The 15,965-nt window shown below is 34.9% G+C and overlaps 1 long non-coding RNA gene across 2 annotated transcripts in view; it reads left to right on the top strand.

Moving 5' to 3' along the window:
- LOC140843748 (uncharacterized) overlaps positions 1–2,306 on the top strand; it is a 297,778-nt gene extending 295,472 nt beyond the window's left edge. For both annotated transcript variants that reach the window (XR_012121765.1, XR_012121766.1), the window contains exons 4-5: positions 1,822–1,963; positions 2,146–2,306. This is a non-coding gene — a long non-coding RNA (uncharacterized lncRNA). The remainder of the gene's footprint in view (positions 1–1,821; positions 1,964–2,145) is intronic.
- Positions 2,307–15,965: the final 13,659 nt, after the last annotated feature.

Raw genomic sequence — 15,965 nt, 5'->3', positions numbered from 1 at the left:
AGTATTTACACCACAAAAATTGGCAAATGCTACAGATCAGACCTTTCTCTGTTTAGAGAGCTGCTTTACCAATACACAACTGAATGTCACTCAGCTAATTTCTGTAAAGTAAGATTTTTATTCCCCTGTGTTTTGTCAAGTAACCCATAATTTTGATCTCTGAGTAGTATGGTTTTCATGTGGCACTTTAACTCTTCAAGAATGTATTATGTCTTAGTATATAGCATTAGTAAGGTCAGTAAGTCTTATATTATACTTTATAGTAAATCATGCTTACACTGACTGAATTAGTGATCCTTGAATGTCAAACTAGGAAATACGTCCTTTATTTTAAAACTAATGGGGAGTTCTCCTGTAGTGAGGGCCATCACCAGAACTATGATAAGCTTCTTAACATATTCTCTGACAGCAGAGTGAAAAGCGATTTTCTTTTTAGCAGACAAGACTAGAGGTAAGCAATCCAAAGTCTATGAAAATTGTCTATGTGAGAGATAACAAGGTCTTCACTAATATAGTAGTGACAGTGTGTGCCCTGAATTTTATTGCTACTGCCAGAGGACATCTGCACAACATAGTAAATTGCCATATGGGAATGTAACTTTGGTAGCTTAGTACAAAATTCTGCTCCTATAAAATCCTTAATTTGTACAACTTGACACTATTATACCTGAGAGGAGTCTTCCTTTGTTTTTAGACGAGCTCCATCCTAGAGAGCACTGTACCATTTCTAATTATTTGATGAGTGTAGTGAAGTGAATTCATCTTCAAATTTTTAGAGGCTTATAAATTTATGCTTGAATGAAAGCATTTTTGTCCCAGGAATGTCCACTCTTTTCACATTAATTTTTCCTCCATCTGTCCAAATATTCAGAATGTGAAGAACATATTTGATCACTTCCAAATTGTCTTTTTTTTTCTTTCTTTTTTTCTAAGTGGAGTCCTTTAAGGAAATGCCATTCGCCATTTTATCAGATGTAATCTGTCTTGGAATCTTTGTAACAATAAGGATTAAGATGTAAGACTCCATGCCTTTGGTTTTAGTGCTTTTAAAATCTTACTATTATTTTTTAATAGCAAAGAATTATCAGTTCCAATGAATACCACCCACAGGTAAAAAGAAGAACAAGTATATGCTTAATCTATTAAGGGGTTTTATTATTAGGCATTTACATGAAGTTTGTATAGTTGGTATACTATAATAAAATTAATATATGGTCTATGATCAAATCAGAATGTAAAAAAAAACGTAATGAGTATAAATCTCAGTCCATAAGCTCTGTCATGAAAGAAATATCATTTACTTATTTTTACAACCATATTGTTTTACATTGATCCCACATTCTTTTGGGCCAGCCTTACAGTTGAGCTCAGTAATTGTCATGTTTCCTTCTCTCTCTTACCCTGCTTCCAAGAGCCTATACATTACCAGTGTTCAACAGCAGAGGTGGCTCTGGCTTGTGGTCGTCTATCTACAAACATCCTATGTGTGTGTTCTCTTCAGATTCGGGGACTATCTGTCATCTTGGTGAAATTCTTTGTTCATAAAAATCCTCTTTGGGTTTTGAACTCTTATGCCTAGAGCCTGAAGTTACCTGTAGTCGTTTCTCTGTAAACTTTGGTGCCAGTATCCTCAGCTGTGCCTACAGCACTACTGTAAGGCAGATTCTCGTTTCCTATTGCCTGTAGACCTGAAGACCTCTCCTTCTTTTATCAGGCCATGGAAGTTTCCATGTAATCTGGAGAAAATCCTTCTTCTGTCATGTTTCATCAAGTCACTTCCTTCCATCTGAAACCCTGTTTCTTTTCTTTTCACTCCCTTAGGAAACTCTAAGTCCACGTAATAGTGTAAACTTTTGGAACACGGGAGCCAATTCTGTTGTGTATCCTGCCAAAAGAAATATAGATCAGACTGCCTCAAGGCGACTGAAGCAGAGCCCAGCGTTTCAGGATAGCTCCTACCTGCGTAAGCAATACCACAGAATGTGAAGAGTAGCTTCTGTCAGTGGAAGAAATACATTTACCTGGGAATGTAGCATTGGATTATTTGTGATAATAGGTGATTTTTAGATAACAGTATGTATAATGCAGTCTGTTTCTGGGGAACTGAGAATTTTTTTTTCTTTTCTCATTGTAAAACTTCTTTAGGGACATGATGGAAAATTAGAGAGTTTATATCAGCCTTTTGCTGTTGATGGAGAGATTTTCCTGTCTATCTTGTTTGAAGTCAAAATTTCCAAGATTTGAAGACAATATGAACATCTCATACAAGGTTATAGAAAAAAGTTCCTTGCTTCAAGTAAGACTGCGTACACAATAAAACCTAATATGTTGACTATGATGACTTCTTGACTTTATATAAATAGGGTTAGGCTTATTTATGAACATGAATAATGCTGGTACCTGGGAAAATTTTGCTCTAAAATTAATATGACTATCCTTTCATCAGAAGGATGTGTTATTTAAGAAAAAACTTGACACGGAGATTGTTTTGGCGTTCAATTATATTATCCTTAGGACAAAGGATACAGTTGGGCTGGTCAAACCTGTGACCATGATACAGCAAAACTAACCTGACCCACAAAGGGAATGATGGTCTGGAACTAATGAACTTGATGATCTAACTAGCTGTTTTACTCAGTCTCAGAATACCAATAATTTTTAACAATGCACAAAGCAGTATACAGTTCACACAGTTAGATAGTAGTCCTAACTAGTTAGCTATCCTGATTTCCATGTATCTCAGATTCAGAAGGACTCAAATCGTTCATTGTAAAAATGAGTAAGATTAACTAATTTCTGTTGATTTGATTTGCTGATCCCTATGTGTATGTTTGGGCAATAGAAATTACATTATTCCAAAGGCAGTGTCTTAACTACTTTTGTAGTTCATCCAGACACCTTTAGAGCCCTATTAAATAGTGAAGAAAAGTCACATTATTTATTTCAGCAAAGAATCAAAATTGTATCAACAAAAATATATATCGTAAAAACCAAAGAAACTGTTAGTAACTATTTCTTTTACTTTCTCTCGCTTCCTCTTTACCATAAGGCCAGATTTCCCTGTGCCCGTGTGGCTTACTGGTCAGCCAATGACTGCATAGCAGCTATGCTCAGACTTCCAGAGTCTTTAAGGCTTCCACTCTCTGATGATGGATCTGGGACTGGAGGTGAGGGCTGAACAATTTTCAAGCCTGCTCAAGCTTTCACTTTCTAGTTCAGCTCAGTCTCCTCCATTCATGCCCATTTTTTCCAGTCAGTCAAAGTCGTGTGGCAAGTTAACTTATCACTTGTTGCCAGGGCTCTTTGATTTCCAGGCTCTCCCTTTTAAATTTATGGCTGTCTGCCACTTTCCTTGTCCATAATTTCAGGTTAGCAAAGTTTCAGTTTCCACTCTTGCTTCTTCCTTAGTTTGCAAGTTTTACTGACTACGTAGCCCAGGCATGGTTTTTCACTGTGCTCCGAATTAAGTCAGCCACCTTTGTCAGCAAAACTGCTGGTTTTCATGGCTCCCCACACCCTGGTGTAACTACTGTGTGGTACCACTGCAGGGGGTGGGGAGGGTGGGGGGCAGGGAAGGAAGGAGTTGGGAAGGGAAGTAGCTAGGCAAGAAGGTGATAAAGTCACACTGTTTTAACAGAAGTTTTAGTCCTTTTTTCTAAGTAATCCTTCTCAATTTTTTTTGCCTTTGATCAACTTTGAGTCCTAACGTGTGTTTTCAACAATATTGTATATGGTTTTATACTTGCTATTTTTTACGAGGAGATTTGCTGACTTCTCCTATCTATCATTGCTGGAAATTCTGCATTTTTTCTTGCATTGTTAAAGGATTTTTCCAAATTTTCCCAGTTTATTATCACAAATAGTCTATGAATTAATAATATTCATATAAAAATTTTATAGAAGCAAAACTCATGATCAAATAGATTCAGAGGTAATCAAGAGTAGGATATATGCCACTATAAAATGATTGGCTTATTCCAAGAAACCCATTCATTCCAAAGTGATAGTGCCCTTCCTTTACACAAATCTTATGGAAGACAAAACAAAACCATGGTGCTTCACAAATAAACACACATTCATACATAATGTCCTTCACTTTCATAACTGAGAATAGAAAGACCATTTCCTATTCCCCATACAGCACTTTTCCTTTTCTGCAATATCCAAATCTTCTCAGTATTAGCATACAATACTTTTTTTTATTAAGTGTCATAAATATATCTGAAATTAGGGGTATACTTAGATTTCAAAGAATCGCAAAAAAACAACTTATTTATACAACATGTAATAAAAACATGGCTCCATTAGGAGTGACACTTTTAAAAACAGCATATAGGTGATAAATTATTTTAGAATCTAACAATAACTTTTTAATTCTACCATTGAGATGGAAAACATTTTTTTTTTCTCTCTGGCTGCCTTTAATACTTTGTCCTTGTCTTTGATCTTTGCCATTTTAATTATTATGTGTCTTGGTGTTGCCCTCCTTGGATCCCTTGTCATGGGAGTTCTGTGTACCTCTGTGATCTGAGAGGCCCATTCCTCCCCTAGTTTGGGGAAGTTTTCAGCAATTATTTCTTCAAAGACACTTTCTATCCCTTTTTCTCTCTCTTCTTCTTCTGGTACCCCTATAATGTGGATATTGTTCCATTTTGATTGGTCACACAGTTCTCTTAAAATTCTTTCATTGTTGGAGATCCTTTTATCTCACTCTGCATCAGCTTCTCTGCGTTCCTATTCTCTGTTTTCCAGTCCATTAATGGTCTCTTTCATCTCGTCCATTCTGTTTTGAAGTCCTTCCAGAGCTTGTTTTATTTCTGTATTCTCCCTCCTTAGTCCTTGCATATTTCTCTGCAAGTCCATCAGCATGGTTATGACTTTTGTTTTGAATTCTTTTTCAGTATGACTGGTTAAATCTATCTTCCCAGGTTCCTTCTCAGGGGAAGATGTAGCAGATGTCGAAGCTGTCTGGGTTAGTCTTGTCTGGATCAAATTTTTTTGCCTTTTCATGTTGATAGGTGCAATTGTGAGCTATTGACTCGTCTGTCAGCTAGGAGAGCCAAGAGTTTCCACTTGCTCCTGACCTTTCTTTACTGGGACAACTGCAACCCCTAGTGGCTTGTGTTGGGCAATTGCGTGTAGACTGGGTCTCTGTATCTTGCCTGGCCGGTATGGAGGAAGCTCCCTTGCTGTGGGCGTGGCCAGCCTTAGGCTGCCGCTCTGCTATGGTGGGCCCCTGGAGGGGTAATGGAAGGGGATCTGTTTGGCTTTTTACCTCCGTGAGGGGTCTCAGAGCTGTTGCCCAGGGGGTTAGTGCGCCCGGAGTTCCCTGGAATTTCCAGCTGCTGGACTGTGACCCGGGATGCTTCCGTCCGTTTGTGAGGTCCCTGTCCCTTTAAGACTTTCAAAAAGCACTCACTTTTCTTTGTCCTAGGGGCACTGGCTTCAGTACCTGCTCAAAGTCTTACTGTCCTGTTTCCCTAGTGTCCAGCACCCCACACATGCACTGTGTCTGTGCTCTGGTGCGGATGGCTAGGGCTGGGTGTTTAGCAGTCGTGGGCTCCCTCTCCCTTCCTGCTCTGACTCCTCTCCTCCCGCTGGGAGCTGGGGTGAAGGGCCTCAGGTCCTGCTGGGCTGCAGCTTGTATCTTACCCCTTTCACCAGGCGCTGGGTTCTCGCAGGTGTGGATGTAGTCTGGCTGTTGTCCTGTGTCTTCTGGTCTCTCTTTTAGGATTAGTTGTATTTGTTGTATTTTCAAAAATAAATATGTTTTTAGGAGTATATTCCCACTATCCTACTCACACCGCCATCTTGGCTTCATACTGGGAAACATATTTTTATAAAATGTTTCTCATATGTACATTCAGTCTTTCCTTATAGCATTTAATTTTGTAATAAGAACATAGCTTAATTTTTATGTGGAAATTCTTAGTAGTACAAATAGTAAATTTTGCAAATTTTGAAAGAGAAGTCAACTGCTATATTAGATACTATAAAAGAAGCAGTTCTAAATTCCAGTTATATTTACCTGATTCATCATTTCAGTTCTGTTGAAAAGACATATACAATTCTCAATTTTAATTTGTATTTCAGTGTTTAGCTTTGTTGAGTACTTAATGCAATATTATAGCTCAAAACTAGCTTAGAATGTTATATTATCTGCTTGGGCTGCCAAAACAAAATGTCATAGACTGATAGCTTAAATGACAGAAATTTATTTCTCACAGTTCTGGATGCTGGGAATCTAAGCTTTTGGTACTGATAACATAATTCCATTCTGAAGGCTCTTCCTGTGGCCTACAGGCCTCAGCCATCTTGCTGTGTGCTCATATGGCTGTTTTGTGCATCACAGAGAAGGACAGAGCCAAGCTCTCTGGTGTCTCTTACATGAACAATAGTCCCTTTGGATCAGGCTCTATCATCATCACCTCATCTAACCCTAATTATTCCTAAAAGGTCCCACTTCCAAATACATATATAGGTGGGTTTGGGTTTCAACAAAAGAATTTGAGGGGAATACAAACATTCAGTCCATAATAAATGTCAACATAAATTCGTTTATATATTCAAGGAATATTTATTTGGGGATACTGATGTTAGGGAGTAAATAGACATTGTACTTTTCTTCATGGAACTTGAATCTAATTTATTTCTTTTTTCTGTGTCCATCTTGGTAGAAATTTCCAAAGTAATCTCCAGTACCTAGGGGAGCTGCATTTATACTGGAAGAAACTATGTTTATCACTACCTTTTTCTTAATGAAAGTTTTAATATTTAATATAAAACAATTTACATGGAGATAATAGCTATTAAACATGTTATGTGATATTCTCTGAGGTGTTTCTTTGCTGCTGTTTGTATTATATTAATATATAACACAGCTACCAATTTCTCACATAATAGTGATAAATTTATTTCAGTTCTGCTTCATCTTACCCATCTTTACAAAGGTGAGAAGATGGGAAGATTTTTGAGCATTGGGTAGAAGAAAAGACATAGCAAAATGTCCAAAATGATATCACTGAAAATGTATTAAATGCTAAAATAATGTCTAACTATAAATATTTGTTTGCTAAAGTGCATACCATAAATCTGTTTAGTAGCAGACTTACATTGTAGTAGCAGTTTTTCCTACTTCACAACTTTTAAAAATTATGTACTGTCTCTCAATTTCTTAAAACTATGTATTTTGGAGGAAGCCATTATTCAATGCTGTTTCATACAATTTAGCTGTCATTTTGATTTTATCTTGGACAACACTGTAGCTTCTTTTGCTTGAGGGTTCTTGTGCCATTCCAAATCTTTATACATAAATTTTCAACTAGCATTCAAAGCCCTTCATACAGGTGTTCAGACAAAACACTTTCTTTTTCTTCACCCATACTCCCTGGCCAAGTCTCGCATGGTTCAGCTTGCCAGGAAAACTGGATTAAGTAATATTTGCTGAACAAATCTAAATTATTTTCCCATCTGTACCATTTTCATGCTATCCTTTTCCAGGAATGAAACACACTCACACACATACACATATTAGATGTATATCTCTTAGGGCACAATTCACATATTACATTCCTGAAATTTCCTAACCACTTCCATGACTTTTACCTCTTTGAATTTCCAATCACACTTCTCAACTAACTTTGAAGACAAATCTTCAAGTGTTTTCAAGTTAGATGAAACAAAGCACAATCACATTAAGAACATTTTCTTATTTTCCATAAAAATACAAAGTGAAAGACATTTTTCCTTATGTGGTTAAAAGTCTCTTAAATTAAAAAAATGTAATAATATACATTTTAAAGTATAGGACATATATTGTTTTGTTTTTAGTTCCTCGTAAAATGAGAATTGGTTAATTTTTTTGTCCCACCAAATTAGCTAGTTTGGAAGTAAATTTCATATCTAATCAGTAACTATATGCAAACATTAGTTTCCAGGAGGTTAGCTGCTCATTCATAAAGTATGGTGCATAGGAGAATCAGAGACCCAAGAAATGCCAGTCCCAACCTGGTACTCAGTGAACCTATTCCTAGGTACAAACTGTTGGAGATTGTAATCTATGGGTGCAGGTTAAAGCCCTGTTTCAGGAAAAAAAAAAAAAAGGGAAAGGTACAGAAAAATGTATTGGCAAAGCAGAATCTTAAGACATTCTATCTAATAATGATGAGTAAGCTATAGGAACAAGGTTGACAAGGATGTGGCAGGAACCCAAGTTCTTGTTGGCTGTCTATGGAGCCAGGTGCCCCACTCAAGCTCCAAACCTGAGGAAGATTTTGAACCCGACACTGCTCAGGTGCTGGGTATTGATGACAACAAAACAAAAGCCTGGCTTTCATAAAACTTACCGTCTCGTGTATGGCCATAGACACTGAACACACCTATACAATGCCACGGAGTCACAGCAGTCAAGAGGATACATGAAACAGAGAAAGGGAAAAGGAACACTAAATTAGATAATGTGAATGGCAAAGCCCTTTCAAATTAGGTGAAATATGACTAGGGACCAGTATAAAGTTTGGAGGGTGCCATAAGTATTTCTGGCAGAGAAAACAAAAAAAGTGCTGTTATCTAGGTAAGAACATATTAAAGAAAGAACATTAGCAAACTCCACTATAGATTCATATCCATTTGTAAAAAATATATTTCTACATGAATAAGAAGGTAGTAGAATCTAAACAAATGAGTTGCCGATTTACACAAGGAATGGTTGCTTCCTATCTATTTCTCAGTGTAGTCACTTGATTGTCAAATCTGAAGTGAATGACAACCATCTTGCTCACATGTCTTGGTATCAGATGAAAGGTAAGGATTCATATAGTACTCAGCAATTTTTTTTTGTATACTAACAAATATAAAGCACACTGAAGACATTTATAGACACATTCCTTTTGTAATACAAGGTCTAGGTGGTTGTCTCAATATAGGGAAAATCAGTTCTTACATTCCTTCCTGAAAACATTTCTTCTCTGGCAAATTTATTTTGACTTTTTATTTTTCTTATAGGTTAATGTAGCAATAATTTTTGTTATTAGGTAACAATGCTGGGATAAAAATAGGTTCATATAAAATAAGTCCAAATGTTTCAATTTTTTCTGACCATAGGAGACACTCAATCCATCAGCACCAGTATAGTGGGCAAAGTATGGGCCCTGTTTCTGAGAAGTGAAATCTATTTTTCAAGAAACTGAGGAAGGAGATCATTTATCCTTATTTTTAAACCTTAAGATTGAAGTAACTTGGCATATCCTCATACTGGGCTAAGTCTCATTAGCAGGATTTACAGCACTTGGATATAATCTAGGACAGCTGAGCTGACTATGTATATGTGTGGCCAATTTGACAGCAATTACTAGTATTAAAAGTTGAGATGGGCCAGGAAGCTTATTATCATAAATAATGAAAAATGTATGTCTTTTATTAATAAACAAATTTTGTTAATAACCACCGATTATTTAAGAAATTCAGGTGGACCTATACTGAAATGTAAATTGAAGAAAACTGAATTTTTTTTCCTTTTGCTGGGCATGTATTTGCAGCTATAATAAATAATAATATAATCTATATCCTCATAAAACTTGTTTTTAATTTTTCTTTTTATTATATAAATAAGTAATTGATGTATTCAAAAACTTGTTGAAAAGAAACTGTAAATAACTTCCATTCCTGGTAATGTCAGACTAGGCAAACTAAGACTTCATCCTGAAGTGAGAAACTAGGAAAAAGTGGTTAAAATACAACAAATTTTCTTTAAAGGGTTGAAAATCTAACAGAGTGCTAAAATTGTATGGTTCTAAGATCTGAGAAGAGAAGAAATCCAGGTAAGTGAGTCCAGCTTGGGAGCTGCTTTTGTTGTAAGAAAATAAAAGAATATATCTGAAAGAGATGACCTAGGGGATTAGAACCTTGAATTTAAAGACACTGCTTTTGGAGTATAGGGTCTGTCAAGAAGCAGAGACCCTTGAGTATCTTTCACACACTTTTTTGGGGACTTTGTAGAGCCTGATTGCAGGATTAAGGATAGAGTAGGCAGATAACAAGTGTTTGCAGGGATGAATCCTAGTTTTGAAACATGGAAATTCTGACTGAATAAGGTGACCTAGAGTTGCAAAGCTCTTGGCCAACTGCCACCCATAATGATTATAGTAGCATCCATGCTCCATCTACTATCTATAATGTACTATTACAACTGCCAGACTCAGCAAGACATAAGGAGGTAAATGAGCAGATAAGACGTCACTGAATCCATGAAGAACCACAGCTCAAGGAAGTGCCTCTTACTGGGAGTTCTGGGAAACGTAACTCGCAGTATCTCTCCTTTGATGCAGAAGGGACCTGAGAAGATAATAATGGTAATGGAGAGTTGTCAGCTGGATGATGTAGTGCAGTAAGGAAAGAGTTTTCGACAATATAATTAAGAAAATTAACACCTATGGTCCATTGCACCTAACAGCAGAATTTATACTTAAAAGAAGTCAATTTAAAAAAATGACTCCATATGAGTCATAAAGCAAGTCTCAAACAATTTTAAAGACTGTTGCTTATAGAAATGTAATTAAATTTTGTAAGTGACTTTGTGTCCAGAAACATTACTAACACTTACTTTCTAATTATTTATGAAAAGTGAATTTAAAATGCTATTGTTCTCCACAGCAGCAGACACCTATGCACACAGATTTTGGAATAAAATTAGTAACTATCAGATTCTAGGAAAACTTTAAAACATTTTTGGGAGCCATTGATAAGCCATAAATAAATGAAGGCATATTCCATTTGCAAGGTAATTCAAAGATACCAATTTTCCTATTATTGTTCTTTAGATTTAATAAAATTCCAAGAAAAGTAGCAACAGGTTTGTGTGCATGTGTATGTGTAAATTAAAGTTTTGGTTCTCAAGTTTATAAAAAATTGCAGAGGGTTTAAAAGAGTCAAGTCATTCAGGACAATGATAAACATTTTTAGTCTGGGAAAAAGTTGCTCAGAAAATTTATCTGTATAGAAAATTTGGAACCTGACCTCACACCATATATAAGTACTAAATGCACTAATGATTTACTTATAAAAACAGAAATAAAGTAATATGGGATACATATATGCATGCATACATATGTGAAGTTTCTAGAATGTACTATAGGAAAATATATTCATGATTTCATGGTATTGAGTAGTTAATTAGTTGGAACATGAAAATCACTGAAAATAAAGAATAATATTGATAAGCTGTACTACATGAAATTAAAAACCATTAGAGAAAAGGCAAACCAAATAATGAGAAAAGACTTGCAATACACATAACTGACAAACGAGGGTAATCACTGCATATCAATGAGTTATAAGTAGCTCATCAATTTTAATAAGAAAATAATGAACAACCTAGTAGAAAAACTTTTCAAGAGATAGTTGAATGCTTTACAAAACAGTATCCAAATGGCTCAGAAACACATGAAAATTCACTTGTAATCAGAAAAATGCCAACTGGAATTACAGTGAAAGGTCACTACATATCTACTAGACTGATTTTCAAAAAGGGTAATAATATAAAGTATTAGGAAGAATAAGGAGCAATAGGCCCACTCAGACACTTTCAGAGGGCTATAAATTTATACAACTACCATATATATCCATTTATGACTCAATAATTCCACTCCTAGGTCTGTTTCCAATAGAACTGTATATATAAAGAGGTTGATTTAAGGTTATTCTAAGCAGCATTACTCAGAATGAATTTATTAGAAATAACCCAATTGTCCATCAGTAGTAGAAGGGATAAATACTGTTTAGCATATTCACAAAGTGAAATATTACACAACATGGAAATAAATGAATTACAGCTTCATGCCACAACATGGATGGATCTTGCAAGGACAATCCTGAGTAAAAGAAAAGTACACAAAAAAACTAGCATAATTCATGATTCTCAATTGAAAGCAAAAGGCTCAGCATTAGTTTAGGATTATTAGGATATTAACTAATCAGTAATTAATTAAGATATTGGTTATCTTGGGTAGGAAAGAGAAAGTAATACTTGGCCAGGCCAGGATCAAGAGGTGACTTTTGGGATGTGAGTAACATTTGCTTTCTTGACTCAGGTAGAGGTTACACATGTTTTCAGTTTTTGACTTTACAAAGAATCATACATTTATTTTCATGGACATTTGGCTGTATAACTGCTATACTTTAGCTTATGAAGTTAAGAAATATACAAACATAGCAGTGTTTTTAAAGTTGTCACCCAACTTTAGGTATGTGTCCAAGAAAAAAATGTACCTACTGTAGAGGTGTATTTCCTCTCCCTTTTGCATTGGGGCACAAATGTTATTACAAGTGACTATAAAGATGTAATTTTATAGATCAGCTATGATTAAGGATTAACTAGGATCTAAGAAAGAAAAGTGTCTTTGCAAGATCAACAGATATAGACAGTCAGATATTGACAAGGAAAAATAATGCAAGCTCAACATCAGACCACCAATAAATGATGATCTTCCATAGTACAGGAAACGGTCATGGAATATCTAGTCCGCAGGGGCAATCAGCATGAGATGATAACAAGAAAAGCAGGAAAGAAGGAAACAAGCAGGTAAGTGATTATATATTTGTCTGTGTTCCACATAACATTTCAGATATGTAGCAATGAACTTGCTTTTTTTATTCACTGTATTTCAGTAAAACTACAATGGGTAGACTTTCAAAATGCTATTTTTAAGAAGACTTCATGGAAAATGATTCATTAACATATAAAAAGCAAATACTGCTTATTATTATGCTTAAAAGAGAAAAAAAAGTGACTAGAAAGATCAGGCTTTGTAGTCAAATCCAAATTTATCTTTTCTAGCAGTAATCTTAGTCATGTCCCAACAGATTCGAACCTATTTTCTCAACTGCAAAATCGCCCTGTTACTTCACATGGATGCTGTCAGAAATCAATACAAACCTCTAAGAACTAGTATAGTGTAGTTTTATGTGATATAGCATATATATATATTAGTATAGTACTATATAATACTCAATATTTGATGTGAATGTAATTATTTTTGGTAAGATAATCAGAGGTTATTCTTATTGTCTTGATCTTCAGATTTTTTAGATGGCACTTGCCTTGGTATAAGGATAAAGGAGAGGTCCCTGCTGGGAATTCCTAATTTTCCTCTACATGTAACCACATGTAACCATAACCTCTCAAATGCAACCACAAACACTTGAAACATCTCCATCTTGGTTGGTTTTCTGGATGTTTAGACCAAGAAAGATGTAGTTAATACTCCCCTTTCACCAGCAGTCTCTCAGCGTTCTGCCTAATTACATCTTGAAAGAGAACTTGACATGTTGGAGGATGAGAAGAACAAAGTCGATAGTGAAGTAAACAAACATTGGAATGATGTGAAATAAGTTTGGGAGACAGGCTGGCAATATATACAGGCCTGGTAAATCATTAAGAGAAATGTAGGTCATAATTTGATTGTAAAGGGAAGTCACAGAAGTATTTTAGGTGATTAACTGGAGGGGATCTTTGTAGATCATGGATAAGAATGCAGCAAGAATCAGAATGAGAAGAAACATTGGAAAATTCTGAAGCAGACCTGAAAATGTACGTTGTTTTGAACTAGAAATGAATAACAGTAGATTACAGGCTGGAAGTAGAATCAATAGGGCTGGCTGAAGGATTGGAGGTAGAGAATTGTGGCAGTGGTGATGAAAACTAAGAACCAAAGGAAACTTCCATATTTCTTATTTATAAACATAATAGTATGTGATGTCATTGCTTTCACATGGGGGTAAACATTTGGGGAAGAACAGAACTTTGTTTTCAATATCCTGACCCCCATCTTTTCTACTTACAGTAATGACTCATTTAAATCCATCTTTATAAGACTGAGGGCAGAAACTGAGTTTGATGTTCACCACTTGGCTATTTCCTAGCCATTTGTTTAAATACAAATTTAATTTAATTAATCTGATTAAAATTTTTAATTTAATTTAATTTGATTAAAATTTTAAATTCAATTTAAAATTTTAAAAATCATTAAATTAACTGAATATTTTCTTTCAAACAATAAAGTCAAGACTGAGATCTTTGGTGGGATCTCAAATCAAATGCAAATGGAAAAGTGTATGACTTAAGTAATTCAGAATAAGTGAAGCAAACAATAAGGATGTCAGATTTCCTCCTTACATTCTTCATTATTAACCATCTTCTATCATTGAATTTAAAGCAGAAACATGTATTTTCCCTTATGTCTAAATCTATCAACTTTATAGCACCCCTAAATGACAGAGCATTTCTCAGTTGCTCCCAACAGCCTCTTAAAGTAATTGTTAGACTAAAAAGAAGGTTTTTTTTTTTAATAGGATGACTGTTTATATGATGAAATGACCATATGTATTTAAAAAGAACTGGAACCATTATGTTATTGCCCATTTAGTTACTCCATTGATATTAGTGCATGTAAGCAACTAAGATTACCTCATATTTTTTAGAAAGGTGGATTTAAAAAATTCCTTACAAAGGTGATAACGGTTAGCATCATAGTTTTGCTTTTCAAGTTATAATTTCAAAGGAATTAGAGTAACTTTTAGTCACATGCTTAGTATGTTTTCTGTAAAGAACATCAAGGAAAAGATTATTAATATAAATGGATCTTTGCATTGAATGAATCATGGAGCTACTGATAATTTAAATAAGGAGCTTTGATATATATTTAAGGTCATTCAATGTGACAAGGAAACCGAATGAATCCTGAAAGCACTGATTTATCAGGGTTTCAGTTCTCTAGTCTTTAACATGGGAGAGATTTATGAATATCTTTCCAACTTTAAAATCCCAGACCTAAAGAATAAAAGTAATAAATATTATTTTATTTAATAAAGTGACTCATTATAATATTCAGTCACTGTCATGAACTTGTCAATTTACATCAAGCATTTCATTATCAATACTCGACAATTTTCCAAAGTAATTTCCATTATCAAGTATAAAGTATATTGTCTCACTGTTATCATAAGTTAATAAAAGGCAAGGTGATGTGTCCTGATTTTTCATTGATACATATACTTAGCTTTTAAAATATGTAATAAATACATATATAAATATATAATGTATAATATTACTATTAAACATAAAACAAAGTTTAATAAGTATGTATGTTCACCACCCCTACTATACTCTGACAAAAGATATATCAGCACAAGAAATCTCAATAAAAATATATTTTAGAGAGGTCTAGGGAAATTTTTATTGAAAAGGCATGCTGTCATGTAAACTTAAAAAATTATTCTGAAGGCTATATGACTCCAGTTAACCTTCATAATGGAAGCTTTAGAAGATATATGAAAAACAGAAAACATTAGCATATGAAGGAATGAATGTTTCTGGGCTCTGATTTCATTTTATCCTTCCACATAGTCGTTTACTTCTAACCTGAGTCCCAGTGTTTTTCCTTTCTTACTTGACCATCAGATGATGCCTAGCTTAACCCAGTTGCCCAGGTAAAAATAAAATCCTGTTCTCAAGTATTTCTTCTAACTAACTCCTAGTTGAGTTCTTCTCAAATTTAATATGCATGTAAATTCCCTAGAGGGCTTTTTAAAACACTGATTCCTTGGGCTCACCCACAGAAATTCCTACTCAGCAGGTCTGGAGTGGGCCCAGAAAATGTTTATTTCTAACAAGCTCCCGAGTGATGCTGATCCTGAGCCACACTTTGAGCAGCAGACTTAGGTGATGTAGCTGGTCACCCAAAATCTACTGGAAGGTAAAAGTTTAGGCAAGCCGGCTTCCCTCCAATTCCAGTATATTAGCTACTGACTGTATATACTAAAAACAAACACTTATTCTCTATTTTTTGATAATCATGAAATAGATAAATTAAGTAATTGATTATTTCACTAGGAAGGCACAAATTGGCCAAACCAAGCAACTTAACAATGTTTCAACTTTTTAACAGTTCAGACCAACTAACTACAGTCAG

This window comes from Manis javanica, chromosome 10 (genome assembly GCF_040802235.1).
Source record: "Manis javanica isolate MJ-LG chromosome 10, MJ_LKY, whole genome shotgun sequence".
Taxonomy (NCBI): domain Eukaryota; kingdom Metazoa; phylum Chordata; class Mammalia; order Pholidota; family Manidae; genus Manis; species Manis javanica.
This window is presented reverse-complemented; position numbering and strand designations above follow the sequence as displayed.